General features: G+C 44.5%; 1 protein-coding gene across 2 annotated transcripts in view; it reads left to right on the top strand.

Moving 5' to 3' along the window:
• The window catches only part of ARHGEF9 (Cdc42 guanine nucleotide exchange factor 9), a 153,442-nt gene that overhangs the window by 16,785 nt on the left and 116,766 nt on the right, over positions 1-19,891 (top strand). The window lies entirely within an intron of this gene.

The raw sequence follows: 19,891 nt of genomic DNA, 5'->3' as shown, positions 1-19,891 counted from the left end.
ACTTTTGTGATTCCAGTGTGGTTCCAGAGCTGAATTTTTGTTTTAATTGGTCTATTTGTCTGATCAGACCAGACTAATTAGTCACCAGTTTGTGGAGCATCTAGAAAGAGCTCCTCTGGGCTGTGTCTCCAACTCCAAGGCCCTGACTAGACCTGCCATGCATTCTTCTGCTTTCTTTGAATTCTGCCTCTGCACTGTGCTCTTCCTTTCAGTCTGTTTCCTCTTTTCCATTAAAAATGAAAAGGGGGGAGAAAAAAAATTCCTTCATGGCCTAAAGGAGTTCCCCGGTCTCTGGTAATTGTTGAAGTGTCAGCAGTTGCAGGGAAGGTCTAAATGAAATCCCTTGTCCTGCCTTCCTAGCATGGCTCAGCTCATCTGTTTTGTCACCTGAACTCACCAGCATCCATCAGTCAGAGGATAGAGATTTGCATAATTAGTGTTTTTCAGGTACCTTCTGAAATGCAGAAGGGAAGGTACTCATATACATCTCTTATCTAATGAGGTGCTGACAAAGACGTATCCATGGAGACATCCATTATAAGGCACTGTTCTGAAACTGGTTCTTTCCAATGCCTGTTAAAATGCCAAAGGGTTTTCTTAAGCATAATTTATACTATTTTTTTGCTACATTCCTAAATAAAAATAGTTATGCCTGAATATGATGAGAACCATCAGCTTAAAAAAAAAAAAAAACAAACAAGTTTTGCAAGCTCTTGTTAAGGATAAGGTGGAGTGAAGTGAAAGAAAGAAGGGTGCAGCGTGTTTTGTTTTGCTTTTCCTTTAGGGATTCTGACTGTTTTGACACTGAGAACTACTGCTCCAATGCTGGTACTGGAGCTTGCCAGGCTGGAGGTGCTGAGCATCACCGACCTCTGGGACATCCTCAGCATCCAAAAACTCGCTTTGTCTGGGTGCCTTAGCAGTCATAGAAATTTTTCCCTGAGAAGGGGTTGCCTAAATGTCTACAAGAGGCTTCCATGAGCTCTTCCCCAGGGCGTGGACTGGTGCAGTGCAGCTGTGTGCTGCCTGCTGTCACTGACTCAAGGGCTTTGCTGGCCTATGAGAAAGGCAGAATTTGGGTGGAGAGGGAGTAATCCTCTTATGTTAGTCCAGATCTCCCTATCAAACTCAGTTGGGCACTTCATTCTGGGGCTTTTGGAGACAAGCAATCGTGTCAGCGTTACAGTGCAGGGATTTTCTTTCAAAATGTCCTCTCTATCCTCCCTTCTCTGCTGTTGCTCCAATCGTAGTGCTTTGTGCTTTCACAACCCACCTCTTTAAGCCCTGAAGAAGGTGGCTGGAGGAAATGAGGCCCTTTTAATGTCAGGGTCAAGCTGCTTATCACGCTGCTCCACGTGTGCTGTGGTTTTCCTGCTGCAAGCCTCAAGCTCATACCTTCATCAGTCCCATAGCAATGGTTTGGTTAGAGGTGTACAAACAGGCTCAGCCAGTGTTTTATGGTCCTGCAGTTCACCAGTGTTAGGTTTAGCGTTTGTCTGTAACCATTATCTCATGTTAGAGCAATGTAACAAGAAAAGATGAAGGTGACTCTAACTGTACCCTTTTCTTTTCCTCTTTTCTTGCCATTGCATGGTGAAAACAGGAGTTCTGCAGAATCCAGTATATCTGACTTGATTATTTACAGCTTGAAACTGTTGGGATTTATTCTTGAGTTCAGCTAATGGGTTATTTTTTATTGGAGCTGTATAATGGATAGGAAAAATTATGAAACACTAGAAACCAGGCTGAAGTAACGATTAAGGTACGTGCACGCTCCTCCCCCGATCTGTTCCTGTATCCACATGAATACCCTCAGCCCTGTGTTCATTAAAAAATAAATATCAATCTCTGAAGCAGGAGGATTCTCCCAAAGGGAAGTTTGTACCGTAGTTTAAACTGCTGACATTTACAATTTGCACTGTGTTGGTTAGTCATGTAAGTCATCTAATTAGAGAGCACGCTCTTGTGACATGGTTTGAAGGCTTTGGCGCAGGGTTAGGAGGCTGGAGACTTGCTGCTGGCTACGTGGGCAAGGCAGAGGCAATCCCATCACCCCCCTGCACCCTGCCGTCTGTACTGCTGCTGCAGAATTCCCCGTGCCCTCAGATCTGCTGAGAGTAGCGGTTGAAAGTTTCCAGCAGAGGTATAAAGAAGGTGGGATTGATTGCTCATCGCAGAGTTGCAGCATCTTAGAATTTGCAAATTCTGTGCTGGTTTGCAGAGAAGAAAGAGCCTCTTTTGCTTGCATTTGAAGTGAAGTTCTTCACTTAGGTGTTCAGAACACCGCTCGATAAGCTGACTTGGGAATAAGTCTCATCTTAAAGAGAAGTTGAAGCCTAAAACGTTGTCTTTCTCTGCCATCCACGTGTTGTCTGTCTAGTGATCTTTGGGATTGCCCGGCAGCCCTCAGGCTGTGGAAACCTGCTGAGCCCTAACAACAGAGCAACAGGTGTCTGGAATGTATTAGTTAAAGCAGTGCTTTCTGAGCTGTGCTCTATGTGCTGCTCTGAATGAGTCTCTGAAGAATAACCCTAGAGAAGTGAGTCTAATAACTGACAGCTTAAATTCATCTTTGAGTGATCTATTGCCCCTTGCTGTTCTCCCCAGAAATTTGTTAGTGCTCTACAAGCCAATTTGGCTGGATATCACCAGGTTAGGTGCTTTAAGTGACCTGACCGCTCAGGCATGGCCAGTATGGAACACTCCATCAGCTCTAACGATCTGGACAAAATTAAATGAGCAGCTGCGCTCCTCCGGCAACTTTGAGCTTTGGGGAGAATTTCACCAGGATCAGGGAAGAGACAACTCCAGCACTAAAGCGCTTAGGGTGACTGCAAGGGTCTGTTCAGACTGAGAGGGCCTGGATATGGAATTAGTATCTGAGCCAGTACTTTTTGTAATTGTATCAAAGAAGAGGAAAGGAAGGGACGTGGCTGTTCAGGAAAGGCAAAAAAGATTTGAGCATCTCGAGGCGTTTGAAAGGAGCTGGCTTTTCTGACAGTTGTCTTTTAGAACGTACTGGAAACATCAGTTTCTGTTATCTGAGCTATCTGAATATTCAGGTTGCTGTGGATAATGTGAACTGGAGGAGAAAAACAAAAAAATATATCAAAACAGCACCTTTGTGCCAGCAGCTCTCAGTTTGGCATCAGTGTTTAGCTGACACTTTGGATATTAGGAAGGGTTGCAAGGGGGAGGGAAGAGGGCTGGTGAAGCCTGGCTGGTGTTGAGCAGGAATTATGAAAGCTCAGAAGAACTGCAATCTCCCAGATCTGCAAATACTCTGATACAAATCTCAATGGGGAGCTCCCTCTGTGCAAGAAAAAAGAAAAGGAAAGGAAAAAGTCTTCCCCACTGTCACCTCTCTTCTGTTTGTTCCCTCTCCTGCCCCTGCAGATGCTGTGGCTGCAAGGTCTTTGATGTGCAGATACGGTGACGCAAATTTTGTTCCCTAAGAGCCCAGATAGTTTTGGAATAGCGTGAATATTCAGGGCTCCGATTTGTGCGCAGTATTGCAGAGGCACAGGGAGGAGTGAGCAGCGGAGGGCATTGGGGCAGGGAGGAGGAATCAGGTTTGTGTGTTTGAGGGAAAGCAGCACAGTGTCACTGGAAGGATCCCTTTAGGTCAGTCCCTTGCTGCTCTTACTGCCTGTTCTCTAATTACAGTAGTTCTTTGGGGTCATAGAGAAGGGGCATTTAGTGGTGGTTTCCCTGTCCCAGCAAGCACTGCCAGACTGAGCCAGTTCTCACCACCTATTCCCAAATTATAACATTGGTGGGACAAACTGCATCCTTGTTTTGAACAAATAATCCTTATGATAAAATGAGTATATGTGCTTTGGGCTCTTTTTCAGTAAACTGGCCCTTGAGCTGGAGCTGTTGGGTTTCATTTGGCTTGGGTCTCTCAGTCCTTTGTCCCTCTGCTTCCAGTTTTGCTTGTGTTGATGTGTGCTGGTTGCTGGTGCGTGACACAAAGCAGCTGCTGGTTAGCAGTTGATGAATCTGTGACTTCTAGGTGACGTCTGACTGGAAATGGGCTTCAAAGCCCTTTAAAACCTCAAGATCCATGCTCGTTTTGAGTGCTGGTAGACATTTGCTGGAAGCCCCTTGTGCCAGCAAAGGGCTTGAGCAACCACACTGAGGTCAAAATATTGAGGCAAAGAGTTACTGAGCATCTGTGGTTTTGCTTGAGGCCGAGTTATATTTATTATTAGTCAGAGAAATGTATCAGGGATAGGTGTAATAAGATGATATCTTGCACTGGAAAGAGAACCCGTTGTTTTCATGCAGATCTGGTTGTAGAAGTATAAGATGCCAGATTATTAGGTCCTGAACACTACCTCTTTTCTGACCTTGTTGCTTCCAAAGGACTGTCAGTGGCATGGGCTGTGCAAATGCTCCTTGCCCAGATCTCATGGAGCAAGCAGCCCATCTCTGAGGAGCTCCAGTGGTACAGGCAAGGGATCTCCCTGCACTTCTCTGCTGCTCTGCTCTCAGATCACACCTATCTCTCATCAGCTAAGCAGTGTAGAATTGGGTTTCTAACATTTGTGGCTAATAGTAATTTAGAACCTGTTTTCTCTCTCCTGGCAGCAGGCTTTTGTTTCTGATTTGGAAATTATGCTAATAATATCTCAGGTAATTTAAAGAATCTGTATGTGAGTGTGTGTCTGGTGGGAATATACAGTAGGTAGTTTCCCACATAAAGAAGGTTAAAGGCCTTTGTGAAAGCTGCAAATTTTCTTTGCCTTCAAAACAAGCTTCTAATCCAAAAATAGCTGCAAGCTGGTAGCTTGGCTTCTCCCTGTTTATTAGCAGCAGATGCTGCTAATAGATGCAGAGGTTTGTCTGGAGGAGCAACATGCACACAGGGCACCAGGGTACCTAGCTGGTTGCTGATCCAAAACAGACTGTCATCAAAGGATCAGATTTACATGTTCCTTGCAGAATTGCTATGCTTGCTCCCATTGCAAGTTAAATAATGGGCTGTCGCTGCCATATTTGCTCTCAGCTGTCCAAATCAGTAAGGAAAAATTGTATCTCAAGGAGCCATTTTCTTTTGTAACAGCTATGAGCTTTTATATCCATGGGGGCAGACTTTCCTGGTCTTCATGTGGTGATTATGCAGAAATTGGGGCAGGAACCAGCTTTTGAGTTTTGGGACTCATCTGTGGAAATCCGCGTGCTTCCTTCACAGAATTGTGCTGTTTGCAGAAATAAAAACAGGAGCAAAATCAAGCTGCTGTTCGTGTGACAAATCTGCCCTTCCCCAAATGTCAAGGTCTGTTTGCTATAACCTCTCTGTTCTTCTTACTACCTATGTCAGGACTGCATCACATAGCTGAGAGTTCTGAGTAAACTAATGCCAAGGCACTGAAAGCTGCTTCTGTGACTGCTGTATTTTCTTGTGAGATGACATCCTCATTCTGCTCTGGGTTGTTGCCTTCCTTGGTTGCTTTTGGGTGAATGAGAAGCAGTTGAAGGTCCCCTGAGGACCTTTGGAAATTTAGTCTATGCTATCCCTAAGTCCACTTTGCTTACAGTGCTGCCAGCACTTTTGTTTTACTGCCTTTCTTTTGTGCTGCGTGAATGAATGCAGACCTTCCCCTCATGGTATGCTGTGTGCGCATGTGTGTAAGGTAGGACAGAGTGTGTCCACCTTCAGGCTGGGTTACCACTCTGCAGTTGGGATGGATCATGCCCTGCGCGGCCCAAGATGTGCAGACCCAAAGCACAGCTTTGCATGGAGATTTGCACAGTAGTCACTGGAGCGCTAATAAAAATTCAGCTCAGCCCTTGCCATCATCTACGGATTGCTTTTCATCATGGCAGTACTGGATTCGGTAGGTTGGTTCTTGGCTCATGAAGCACTGAGAGAATGCAATTTGGTGGGACTGGAGGGTGTTGCTGAGCAGACTGTGCTCTGGGTGTGTTAGAGCCCAGGGCACACGTGGTCTGGGTCTGCATCTGGGGACTGTCAGAACCTTCCCCTGGGTGAAATGCAGGTGAGGCTGTTGCTGTTGATATGGATATGGAGTGGTTCCCCATCAGCTATCCATAGCCCTGTCACGAATGTTCTTCGCTTAATGACTGTCTAGCGCTGCTAAACCCAACCAGAGCTTCTGTTGCTGCAAACAGCAATTCCTCACGCACCCTCATGTGGTTCCTGGAAAACTTCTTTGTGTCTGTGTGCAGTGATTGTTCTTTTTTTCCATTTCCTCTAACTCTTCTTTTTTTAAAGTTTTTTTTTTTTTTTTTTTTTTTTTTTTTTTTTTTTAAGCATGTAAACCAAAACAAAATATCCTGCTAAATTCCTGTGATTATAATCATCCAAGCACGCACATTCACAATAGGCTTAATAAGGCAACAACATGTCAAGCCTTTGTTCCTGGGAAGGGGGGAAGTCTTTCGGTACTTCAGTACAGTTTGACTGTTTGTGTATAATTTGCAAGCCATTAAATGTTGGTGGCCCAAGAAGGCAGAATGCAGTCATGAAAAAGGAAACAAATGATGCAGTTCCCCACTGTTATCCAGCCCACAGAAAGCAAGACATCTCAGAGGAAATTGGACTCGTGGTTTTTGATGCACTAACTTGGTTTTAGTAGGGCTTTAGCAGGGCAGAAGTGAATCCATTTTTTCACTTCCATTTGTTGCAGTGTAGGGTCTTTTTTACCTGGTTATAGGGTGACCAAAGTGTGTACAATTAACCATCAGGTAAATTAGCATCTAAAAAAAAATTGGAGTTCAGAAGCAAGAATTTTATTTGAAAGAGAATGGGAATATCACTGCTCAAAAAGGTTCATTTGGTCTCAGGGAAGTGATGCTTGGGAATGAGGAAGAAGGGTTGGGAGGATCATGAACATATTAGGGGAACATACCCCGCTTGTGTGGAGCTGATGCTGGGGCTCAGGGTCCCCCTCCAGCTCTATGTGAGCTGCTGCAATTTGGGCCAGAGCCACCTTCGTGCTCCCATCAGCAAGTTGTGTGTTTAGTTCTCTAAGACACCTCAGGCTTTTACAGGGATGGATTTTGTGGGAGTGCAAAGTGTATCATGTTACTGTTCACCCTGGGCATGCAATGATGTATGGTCTTTAATAAAGCAGATGGGAAGAGCTGCTTGAGCTGCCCAGGGGTTCTCCCTTCCTTATTGACTTATTGAGTATATTGCTGAAGGCCCTAGCCTAGCAGTATGGCTACCTGGAGCTGATGGGTATTTAATCCCACCCCTTCTGATGGCTGGATGTCAGCAGTGACACAAGGGTTTCATCTACGTCTTCTGTCAGGTGACAAGAAAAAGCAGGGGCTATTGAGGATAGCAGCAGTCAGGCCAGAGCAATAAAACCTCTTCTGCTGCTGCTGCAGACAGTCTATTTTATCACCTTTGTTCTCTTTTTAGCCACCTAACTATTCCTGGAAGAGCTAATATTAGCTCCCCCCTATCTATTTCTTAGAAGCTGGAAAAACAAAAATCCAATTGAATGTCCCCATTTCCAGGTGAGGTGGTGACTGGGTCTGTACAGTTGGCTCTGAAATCCCCCGTGTGTGCTTGTATCACCAGCCCTTGGTGCGGGGAGGCACAGGAATAGGTAGGTGGTTATGGAAGTGACAGCATGAGAGGGCTTACAAATATGGAGCAATGTATTTAAACTTAGCAACAGCCTGTTTGGAGTCATTTTCCATGCTTTACCTGAGCATGATATAGATAGTCACAGAGCATGATTTCTCCTTTTCTCTGCTAAAAGGCCGGTCCTGAAATGGTTTCAACAGATGATAGATTAAAAAATGGTATTTCAGTAGAGTATTTGTCCAGGGTTAACAGTGTGTCTTGTACTAATGCTTTGCCTCTGCACTGTGTTCAGGATGCTCAGGGCTAGGTGAGAGATGGGCACGAGTGTACAAATGCATTGTGGAGGCTTGTGTTTATTCCCTGTGCAGCAGTGCAGCCCTGATGGCTTCGAAGTGCTGCTGCAGCTCTGCCAGGGACCTGGCAGGCAGCATGCTTCTTCATTTAGCAGCACCAGGTTGGAGGGGAGGGAAGAAAAAAGACAACAAAAAACCCACATAACCCTTTATCTGGTAATTTCACCTGTGAGATAGATAGATCAAGATAAACTCCCACAGCTGTGGCATGGTGGAGGTAGTTAGAGACCTTCTACTCTATTTCATCTGTCAAAAGTCCATTTGATGGGATGGGATTCACCTGACAGAGCTGGTGGAGGTGATTGCCAACCTATCAGCATTCCTGATCAGCCAGAGGACTGCAGGCTTGCCAGTATGACTCTCATCTACAAGAAGGGTCTTATGGGAGGATCTGAAGAACTGCAGACCTCATGTCAGTGCCAGGGAAAGGTTATGGGGCAGATTATTTTGAGGGAGATCACACGGCATGTGTGGAACAACCAGACAATTCAACCCAGCCAGCATGGGTTTATGAAAGGCAGGTTGTGTATGACAAATGTCATCCCTTTGTATGACTGGGTGACCAGCCTGGTAGATGAGGGAAAGGCAGTTGATGTAGTCTACTTAGACTTGGGCAAAGCCTTTGACAGTGCCTTACACGGTATTCTGCAGAAGCTGGCTTGAATATGCACACTCTTCACTGGGTAAAAAACTGGCAGGAGGGACTGGCCCAGAGAGTGGTGGTGAACAGAATTAAATCCAGCTGGCAATCAATCACAAGTAGTGTTCCCCAGGAGCTGGTATTGGGGCCCATACTGTTTAATATTGCCCTGGATGAGAAGATTGAATGGACCCTTACTAAGTTTGTAGATGATACCAATTTGGAAGCAAGTGTTGATCTGCCTGGGGGGTAGGAGGGCTCTACAGAGGGATCTGGATAGGCTGGATTGTTGGGCAGAGGCCAGTGGGATGAAGTTCAACATGACCAAGTGCCAGGTCATGAACTTTGGCCATAACAGCCTCAGGCTGGGGCTGGAAGACTGTGCAGAGGAAAAGGATCTGGGGCTGTTGGTTGATGCTCAGCTGAACATGAGCTACCAATGTGCCCAGGTGGCCAAGAAGGTCAGTGGTATCCTGGCTTATATCAGAAATAGTGCAAACAGCCAAAACAGGGAGGTGATCATCACCTTGCATTCAGCTCTGGTGTGGGCAGAGTGCTAGGAGCACTGTGTTCAGTTTGGGGCCCCTCATTACAAGGAAGACATAAATGCTGTGGAGCATGTTCAGAGAAGAGCAGCAATGCTGGTGAAGGGACTGGAGAACAAATTTCACGAGGAGTAGCTGAGGGATCAGAGAGGAGCATCAGGGAGGGGATGGAGATAGGCAAGGTATGTTCCCTCACTCAGACTGGGGATAAGGTCAGTAAGGAGGGGATATTTTTGGTTGTTACTTCTTTGAAGGCAGCAGTGATTGAATATTTCATTAACTGCCACCACTGTGTAGAGAGATGTCAACTCCAGAGGGTCTGTGACAGCCAGTTCACATCCATCTCCCCTCCAGTGGTGTCCAATGCTGCTGCTTCGGGACAGGCTTGGTCTCATAGCAGATGCTTCTCATGAATGAAATGTGAGTGGCAGTCAAGACCAGAGTTTTGCATTAAAAAGCCTTTTCTAAGGGGCTTGCTTATGGCAGCCATCTTGAAAACCTGTGCGCGTAGCATCACTTGGAGAGAAGTTGGTGTTGGAGTGGCTGAGGCACTGCAAGAGATTCTTTAAGGTGCTGTTAAATCAGCTAAATAACTGAAACTGATAATACATTAAGAAAGAAAAAAAGACAAATTCAGTGTTTAAAAATTAAACATTTTGATGAAATATTAAACGCTAATTATTTTATTGCACTTGTTGTGCTGGTATCAGTTCTCTTGATGTTAGCAATATATCAGTAATTGAAGTGTATTGTCAGCAATAGCGTTACATTAACTACACAGGCCCCAAACCCCAAATGCTCAAAAGTACGTGTTTGATTTTATGTGCTGAGTACTTTAAAGTTTGCTTTAGTGGATTGGTCACGATGCTGTGTATAGCAGCACCATCCAGCTAAATGCCACGCAACTTTTAGCTCTGTGGGAGAAACCTGTGCTCTTGTTCCAGGGGTCCACCAGTGTAATTTAAATAGCAGACAGGAGATTGGTCCTGTTATTTCATCATCTCAGAGGCATTCAGGCAGCTTTATTTGTTCTTCTTTTCCTCCCACAGCATCAGTCCATAAAAATGTTCTGGTATGCGGTTTCAAGTGAGGTTTCCAATGCAGGTGGGATGCACACGAATGCACGTCTGGGAATAAGAGCAAGAGCCTTGCTGAAGGAGTATACCATGGCTTGTTAGAATGTGCCTTGCTAAAGGGAGCAATGTATCTTCTTTCTGAAGGAGTAGCTCAAAAAGACAGATGAGAGTGGGAGAAGCAGTGAGAGCCCAGGGATGATTTGGGATTCCCAAAGCTTGGCTCAGAGTCTGGAAGTGATGTGGTGGGATGCACTTTCACTCTGAAAATCCTTCTGTAAAGAATGAAGCTTGACACTAAATGTTCAGGCTTTGCTGAAAGGTTGTGTAGAGAGAGCGAGGGGTCTGGGTGAGGAGTTGGAGCTGGGTATTTCCAGTGTGCCCTCTAAAGTAAAGCAAAGCAGCAGCTTCCAGCTTGGTGTAGCATGAGTGCTGCAGCTTGGGCAGAGTGGGAATGGTGTGTGTTGAACGAAAAATGTGTTTCTGAAAGAGTAAGGAAATAGCAATTTATTTCTGGGAAACTTCAGTGAGGGCGTTGGGGGTGGGACAGATGGCTCAAGGGGCTCATGCTGAGAAACAGGCTCATTGTTCATTGCTGCCTGCCCTGCCCAGCTTGCTGGTAAGGGGAAAACCTTTCCCAGCAGGGAACTGCATCTCTTTGGCAACTCTTCCTTGAGGGGTAGTGTTTGTGTCCCCTATGCGATTGCCCAGGTAGGGACAGCTGTGAGCAGACGCTACTAAAAGAGCTTCAGGGGCTTAGATGTTCCCATCTTCATGGCCAAAAACACTGCACTCGTGTCAGTGAGGTGCTGGGTGAGCTCCTGCCTTGGGGCAGAAGCTGACCTGACTCTCTAGCAATGTCAGGGAGGTGAGGAACAGACTGATGCCTTCCTTTTAGGGAGGTGGTCTCTCCAAGTCACAGTGAGTGGTGCAGTGAGGCTTTTGTTGCCTGTTCTGGAGTCCTGTGGGTTATTAACCTAGTGTCTGTAGCCAACTCTGACTTCAGCAATAACTTTAGAAAGTAGAAAAAATTAGCAGACCCAACAGAACAGCTTTCAGTGAGAAGCAATTTAATGTACCGGAAGACTTTGTATGCAACGTAATCAATGTCGGGGACTGTACAGACATATCAGCAAAGGCTTTGAGCAAGCTTTCTGTACATTGGCTTTTCAGGGTTCAGTAGTCTTCCTAAGCTTAAGACAACACTGAACTCCTTGAGGGAACAAGTGAAACAAGTGGACAAATGTATTTCCTCAAGGATGAATTGTTCTGTCGTTCATACCAGCATACACACACAGCTTGTCTTGTCATTGTTGTGTTCTGGAGAGAGTTGAAGGTGTTGCCAGAACCTGTGAGCTTTCCAGGCAAAGCTCGAGCGAGGGGCTGCCTCTTGGTGAGGAAAACTGCGGGGCTGGTAAAATTTGCTGCACTTTGTTATTCTCAGTCTGATGTGCTGATGTTCTTCTGATGGGGGAAAGGTTTTGAATTAAGATGTTTGTAGCAAGTAGCCCAATAGGATGTTTTCATGTTTATGTTCTACTCCTAATTCATCACTGCGACACAGCTGTGATGGGCCAACATACTCCCAGGCCTGTGCGGAATGGTTAAGGGCTGCCTGAATATTTTCCATTGAAACTGTGGTTTTTGACCAGAAAACTAAATTTGCAACCAATTTTTGTATTTCCCTGTCTGTCTGTAAGTTTTTCCCGCCTTCCTAAGGATGTAGGCTCCAATAAGAAACCAGGAAGTTTTCATTCTCTGAACTGTAATCTCTGTCGACTCAGAGCTTTCAGGTTTTAGCTGAAACTGAAAAGTTTCTTCAGAAGGTATCAAAACCCCTGCAATACAAAGCCTGTTTTAATATCGGTGAGCATTCTGTGCAGAAGCCACAATTTTCTGATCAGCTCCATGATGGCTATGGTACATTGTGCACCTGAGTGTTCTTTGCTTTGGGACTTAATCTATTGTATGGTGTTTCTGTGGGCTGCCAAATAATGGCTGCCTCCAACGAGTACTGTTCGAGTGAAAGGGAAAGCAAATATGGTATATAATTCTTGCTAATGAGTGTAAAATGATTTGAGGTCTTAGAAGATATGGCATTAAGAGTGTTACAATAAGAGTGAACATTTAAGAGCCACTAGAGCTCACTTGATCTGTTTTATGTAGGCTTGAAGTCAATGGGAGCAGGGAGCACTTGGTGTATTACCGAAGTTGGCCCCATCCTGGATGGGAACCAGAACTGTTATTAGGTGTTAAAAATAGCACTGAAATACCAGAAACTTAAAGAAGAAAAAGAAAACGTAAGAATTCTGGGAGAAAAAAACAAGAAGACTATAATAATCCATTTTTCCTTTTCATGTAGTTTCCATATCTACCAGGGCCAAAATGGTACTGGGTGGTTTACGCAGCATCAGAAAATAGAGCCTGAGTATCAAGTGAAAAAGGAAAGAATGCATGCTATGAATGGAAGCAGAAAAATGGAGCAGATCCACTGCAGTGCCTGAATGTGTCACATCCAGGCTTGCTATTCTGAGTGTGACACATACAGGGCAAGAAGTGCTTATTCCCTTTTTTTGTTCTTGTAGAATTCATTTTTGAAAGAGGTTTCCCATTGTTTAAAACCTTAAAGTTGGAGGGGAACGATCTAGATTTCTATTGCGGGCTTTGGAAAAAAGATAAGACTTCTGATGGATAATCAGCGCTGAGTCCCTCCTAGAATTGGGAATTTCCTGTTGACAGAATTCCCAGCAGAACACTTCTGTGGTTTCCATCCAGAACTGAAGGTATCAACATAAAATAATTAACAAGGAGATTCTCTAATGAGCAGCAGCTTGGGGAATCCTTGCTAAAAAAGCAGTTTTTATTTGTTTTCTCACAAAGTTGTACCAGCTTAAAGAACCCAGAAATAGTTTGGAAGAAATGAAACTAAATAAATTTGGGTATTGGTCGCAGTTGCGGATGTACTCTGAACATGGCTGAAGAATTGTCTACTTTATTATGCATTGCGAAGGCTTAATTCACTCTCTCCTCTTTGGATTTAAAGATATATATCCTTCTAGAAAACAACTTCTTTTTGTCTAGCGTGAAGTCACATCACTTGGTCATGGGGAATGGGTAACAGATTTTATGTCGGCATTCTACCTTTGCTGGTCCTTATGAGAATCAATGTGTTGTTGTTTTGAAGGGAACAGAGAGAAATCAAAATCAGAGTCATTTCATGTACTTAGTCCAAGAAAAGGTGGAACATCTCTCATATCCCTTTGCTAATAGTATCTCCAGCAACACAGGCTTTTGGAGAATGCCTTTCCCAGGCCAGCAGCATGCACGTGAGCTGTGTTTAAGCCAGGAAGGTGTGTGATGGGCATTTCCTTGTATCAACTTCTTGCTGGTGCACCTCCACTTCTCAGTTGGTGAGTTTGAGCCGTCTCTGCCTCAGACACCTTTTAAATGCAGTTAGTCCCAAGGGAGATAGGAAAATCTTGCAAAACCTATTTGCCTGCTCTGACTTTGTGTGTAGTATTGCTTCACTGTTTGTGATGTACCACCAGTGTAACCAAGGTTACCCAGCTGCCCTGAAAAATAGGAAATGAGCTACTGTGTAGCATGGGCATGGTGCTCTGGAAAAAGAAATTGGTTGAGCAGTTTTGTGGTCCCTAACATGAGAATCATCTGTGGCTGTTGGCCAGCTTTAAGCATCTCCTCCAGGCACGCTGTTACTTTCTTCATTTGTTTTGCTGTGTTCTGTCTGCAGTTGGCATGTTCCATCCAAGCTGTGCCCACATTTCAAAGCTGAAGGAAATTCTGTATGGTTTTGGTTTTTTTTTTTTTGTGTTCTTGCAATGAAAAGGCTGAGATATGAATGTTAAGAAGTCATTTGGTGGTGCAGAGGAAGGCCCTCCCCTTTTATCCTGTTCATGAATGACAGGGTATGCACATGCGTGCTTTGCAGGAGGATTAATCAAAATGCAGGAGGCAAAGCTGGCATCCAGGCATCGCCATCACTGACGATAGCTGCATTAAGTATTTATGTACCCAAAATTGGGCACGGGTCATGCTTATCCAGATGCTAAGTGGGATAATGGCAAAGCTCTGAGTTTATTAATAGAACACAGCAGCCAACATATGGCTATGCAGAGGAAGCAGATTAAAACAGAAGGCACACATTTCTTTTCAAGAATGTGCATTTCATACCTTTTCACTCTGCTCAGAAATATATTTGGGATGCCTCTGCACCACGTGTGCATTCACCTAAAGGTCGTTTTTGCTTTCACAACGTGGCCTGATTAAAAATACATATTTTATAAACAATCCTGTATATTTCAAATCCACCTCTTTCAGAAAAGGAAAAAAGTCAATTACAAAGGGACTGCTTTGCTTGGCTCATCATGCTGAAGAGGTGTTCTCTAGCTTCATTTATAGCCTCCGTTCCCTCGTGATTGAATTGTCCTGCACGTTTCGTGCATTTCAAATGCCATCATAGGTTCTGTCTGGCAGAGAGTTTAAGCAAGCAAGGGCCAGGTGCCCAGCATTTGATTTTGAAGAGTCTCAGCGATGGTCTTTTGCTGCTTGAGTCAATGTATCTGCTGGATGTATTTCTAGAAGCATTAGATTTGGGGAGAAATTTGCAAAGATAATCTTGTAATCTTACTGGGCTCCTGCGAGTAATCCTGGATACCTCTTTCTTGAGGGACCTGTATGCATATCTTTATTTTGTGAATATTTAGGGTAAAACACAAAAATCTGCTATTCTTGCAGATGGAATATATGGCAATTTTCAATGACTGCCTGTCTAACTTATTTCTTGTGCCATGTTCTAAGCACTGCTAAAATCCTTGGTTCACAAGAATGATGCTCTCAGAGGTGTTAGGACACTCATCCCACCTGACAGTGTTCCTTTCTAAGAACCTGTGAAGATTAGTTTATAGCATAGATTTTACCCATGTTGAAGTTTATAAGGATAAAAAGCCCTGTGCATAAGATATCTATGGAGCTTTAGTGACAAAAATTGCGAAGCACGTTATATATAAATAGCAAACTGCCGCCTTTAGGGACTGATACAGACTGCTCTCGAGATAGCTAAGTAGGAAAGTACATAGTAAAACGCTGGTATATTTAGCACTCCAGAAGGCAGTAGATGGTGTTCTGATTTCACATCACATGTGCTCCTAAAGTCTTTACTTCTGTGCGATCCCGTGTGCTCAGCAGTGATGCCGTGGAGCATTTGGGGCCCAGCTGTAAGCCTTGCTGCCAGTCTGAGAATCAAGTGGCAAAGGACAGGTTCAGAAAGTGATGGACCTGACTGTTTAGTCAAGAGTAACTGAGGCAGAAGTGCAGGAAAAGCACAGGGTGGTTGAATGGGATTTTGGCATAACAGTGTTTTCAGCATCTGTCTGCCTCACTGATTGTTACAGGCATCTGCTAGGGTGTATGTAATCCAGTTCTTTAAAAATAACGTGTAGATGGTTATGGTCATAAAGTGAGTCTCATCTTGCAAAAGCCCCTGCTGGGAGTGTCACAGTACATCTCCTTAACAAGAGTGGGAGAGAAGTGACTGAGGCTAAAGAGGTTGGGGGGGGGACCACTGTTAACCTTTCCCAAGCCATTTCAAAACAGGATCTCCTGAATATTTTCCCCTTACTGTGCAAATCTGTGCAGTGCTTGAGATGTTCCCACTGCAAACGCACCCTGCTTTCCCAGGGATGTTGATGTGCTTTTGATTGGCATGCAGGGCTGGAAAAACTGCAAAGAATATTTGCAAGTGTTATCTTTGAATCTAAACCACCAACTCTTTTGGATAGCATCCCTCACCTCTTTCTTCTGTGCTTTTTTGTTTTCCCCCAGCCTTTTATAAGAACATTTTTGCTGTTGTTGTCAAGAATATTCATCCAGCATTCATATCCACACATATATTTGGTGCTGATGTAACAATGTCTGTTATTGTGTGACTTCTTTTAGCTGAAATAAATGAAATGATAGAATTTCATTGTAGCTGGAGGAAAGGAGCTGTCTTGAACCAGTATTGCAATGCTGTCTTCCAACAATTCTCTCCTCCTAAACAATGCTACATTCATTTAAAAGCGAGGTTGTACTGCACTCGTTATCCTTATAGGATGGGTAAAAGACTTATGTGAAAACAAACCCCAGCAGTCACAAATAGCACAGCTCTGTACCCAAATCTTGGGACCCAAACTGTGGGATGAAGCTCAGTATTTTGTGATCTTTGAAACTATCGAGCGATACTAAGATGAGAGCATTCAGAAGCAGTTTATGGTAGAGCTTTATGCATTGCATTATATCATTTCAACTTAGTTTGCCTCACTACTGCTCTTTGTGCTGTCAGAGCATCTCAGGGTGACTTGTTTCTGCTTCGTGCTTTCCTACAAGCACAGTGACATTGTTAGGTGTGAGTAGACCTGGCAGACCAACTGGTTGATGTGGTGAGAATAAGCACAGAGCAGCTCTTATATGCTCTTGGCTGAGGTGCATTAACAAGTACTAGTCTCAAAGTGGGATGCTGTGGAGAAGAAAAACAAACACAGGCAGGCAATGCATTGACGTAAGTGACTTTAGCACGATAACCTGTAGGTGTCTAGTGAAGCTGAACTGAAATTTCAGTTCTGCATAGTGCTGATGGGCAATGACTGCTGCAGAGGATGGAGTGCCTTAACTTGGTCTCGGGCTTTGTGCCTGCTGGGGTGATGCCTGGCTCCCTGGGGCTCAAGGGACAGACACAATGGGACAACTCCATTTTTTTCCTGGGATTGCAAGGTCATTTTCCATCCTCTTTATTTCCAAGCCTCCAGCCACTAGAGGGAGAGAACGTTACATATTTATGGGGATGTACATTTAATAAAGGAATTGCTTTTCTATGGAAATGATTTGCAGGCAGTACTGTAGCTGCTTTTCACCCCTTTATTTATTTGACCACAGTCTTGTAACTGTTCCTGAGATTTGACCTCTGTAGATTTCTGTTAGTATGTGACCTAGAATTGTAAATGCTCTGGAAGATGTTAGATGATCCTTGTCCATGTTTTACACCCTGTATTTGCTGTTGAGCATCCCTGCTGTGAAATAACTTCCATGGGAAAACCTTTGGCTCCTCCTGAATGTGCCTGTCTCCTCGTATTACTGCACACCCCGCTGCACTGATACTGCATAACGTACAGCATGGCAATGCAGAAATGAAAGACATGAGAACAGCAGGAGAGCAATACCCCTTCCTACTGCTTTCTCCCTGGCAAGCCAGAGATTCTCTGAGCCTCTGGCTTGTTTCCTCTGCAATAATAAAAACAAGCCCGAGAGGGATCTCATCTCATTTAGAATTAAACCAGCGCGTTAGTAATTGTTGTAGGCAGATGAGTTTTAACAATTTCAAAGGTTGCCAGCAAGGAGGTTTAGGGAGGGAAAGAGAGAAGGAAGCCTTAAGAAAGGGAGTGCCGGAAAGTGAAATTTGAATACTTTTAAAAATGAAACAAGATTAAAATGCTCCTTTGTGGATTGAGCTTGGTGGGGAAGACCTGTGGATAGCTGAATTACTGAAAGGCTGATGAGGAGCCTTGGAATGTAGCCTGAGATGAAAGCAGTGTGCTCAGTGAGTTTGAAGAGCTGCAGCCTTCAGTCTGCAGTACCGTCTATCAGGTTAATTTACATCCCTCTGCAGATGGCAGGTGGGGAAGGGGATCTCTCTACCTCCCTTTTATCACTCCTGTGTGTGATTCAAGACAATGCTCTCAGAAAAGGAGTTTCATGGTGCTGTAGCAATATGAAGTACTGAAGGAGAGCATCTGTACATGTCATTTTCCAGACTCTGAAAGTCAATAGTTAATAAACTGAGCAAGGCTTCCTTATGCTGATCGGAGCTGCAGATGATGCTCTAGCACAAGAAGTTCTATTGGTGATGTTGGGGCTGGTCCCAGCTGCTCCTTTTGCTGTGTGTTTTCTTTGCCCAGCTGCTCCCTGGCTGACGCAGCTGATGGCAGGCACGAGACAACGGACAGAGAAGTGTGTAGAAAGGCACTGGAAACTTGGAGTTTGACCTGACCTAGGTACAGAGAAACAGATGTATGTAAGGACTGAATACACATAGTCCTAGTGATATAGCTCAAAATGCTCCTTGTTGTCCTGGCTGGTTGCTGCTGGATGTCCCACACTTGTAAGGCTGAGGTTTGGTGGCCCCATGAGCCCTTCCTTCAGCAGTGGTTGCTCTCTCTGTGTACTTCCCTTAGGTAAGGGTCTTTCACTAAGCAATTGGTGCTCAGCCCAACCAAAGCCATAAAACCATTGTCTTGAACTGAGCTGCTCAAAGCCAGCATCCAGGGCCACAGGTTGCAGCTTGCGTTAAATAATTGAGCTAACAAGCAGCGAGTGAATACAAAAGGATTCTCTGTATTACTCTGTGCATTTTGATGAACTGTGGCCATAACTCTATAAATATGACCTGCTCATTAAGCCTTCACCTGCCTGATGGAGATGTGAGGACTTGAAAGACCAATCTACTTGCTTTCTGCAGTGGCTTTATTTATAGAAAGTCATGCTGCAGAATGAATATTCAAGTGATACTGCCCTGGACATCAACAAGAGCGCTCTCCCTCGGCTGGGTCTCACTGTGCCATCTCACCACTGCATGTTCTGCTGGTGCAGACATTTCAGTGGGAGGAAAGCATTTCTATTCTGTTCTATTTTATTCTATTCTACTCTATGTTGTAGGTGTAGAACCAGGTCCGGATGTGTTGCCTAAAGGCAGCTGGCTCCAGTGGGATCCCTGCTGGGTTTGGGTGAGGGAGAGGGGGACAGACAGGAGCTTGGTGTGAATCTAGCTTTTGTGCTGAGACCCAGGAGGGCTGTGAGGACCCAAGGGCTGTGAGGCATGGATGTGCTGTGGGTGCAGGATGCTCTTTCCCTGGGCCTTGGCACGAGAGAGGAACACAGAGCAGGGTACATGGCTTTGCCAGACCCTTCTCCCCTTAAAACATGTGCCGAGATGGTGGTTCCCTGTAGATCTTCTTGTGAGTGGTAATGTTAAGCTTTCGTTTGCTTTAAAAAAAATAATCAAAAAGCGTTTTGGGCTGCAGATCTTTCTCTAAGTACACAAGCTAAATGAATTTATATGTGTGCATTGTGCTACTTGTAAAGCCCTTTCTTTTTCAAATTTAGTTTTATTCCTTTTGTTTTTGTTTTTAATCTCCATAGGATTTTCCCCGAATAAGCAGAACTAGGGCAGTGCTAGAAGCAGATGGACATAAAGAAGACTTGGATGCTGGAGAGACTTTTAACAGGCTTGGGGATCTGCAGCGGGGTGCTTTCCTCATCACTCTCTGGTTTTAATTTGAGTGCAGGTTATTAATTTTCACCTCCAAAGCAGAGGCCTTAGCAACAGAGAGCGTTCCTTGGAAACAGACTGCCATGCCTTAATTAAAGCAGGTGTGGGAGTTTTAAAAATGCCACTGTTGGAGAAAGCTGAAAGACATTAGCAAATCAAATGGGCTGAGGCATGAGTCGTCTTGTCAGTGACTCGGCAAAAGGCAGAGTAAGCAGGGTGCAGGCTGGGAGCTTAGGGAAGGGGCTTTGGGGGCAATGCCAGGGCTCCTGGCACGCGCTGGCCATCCTTGCAAAAACTGAAGCTATCTTTTTATTGCTGAAATGAAACAAATACTGGGAGGACAGTGTCCAAATAGAGGCCATTTACATCTATTACCTTAGGAGCCTAAATGTAA

The sequence above is a fragment of the Excalfactoria chinensis genome, chromosome 4 (assembly GCF_039878825.1).
Source record: "Excalfactoria chinensis isolate bCotChi1 chromosome 4, bCotChi1.hap2, whole genome shotgun sequence".
In the NCBI taxonomy this organism is placed as follows: domain Eukaryota; kingdom Metazoa; phylum Chordata; class Aves; order Galliformes; family Phasianidae; genus Excalfactoria; species Excalfactoria chinensis.
Note: the sequence above shows the minus strand (reverse complement) of the source record. Positions and strands in the feature narration are given on the sequence as shown.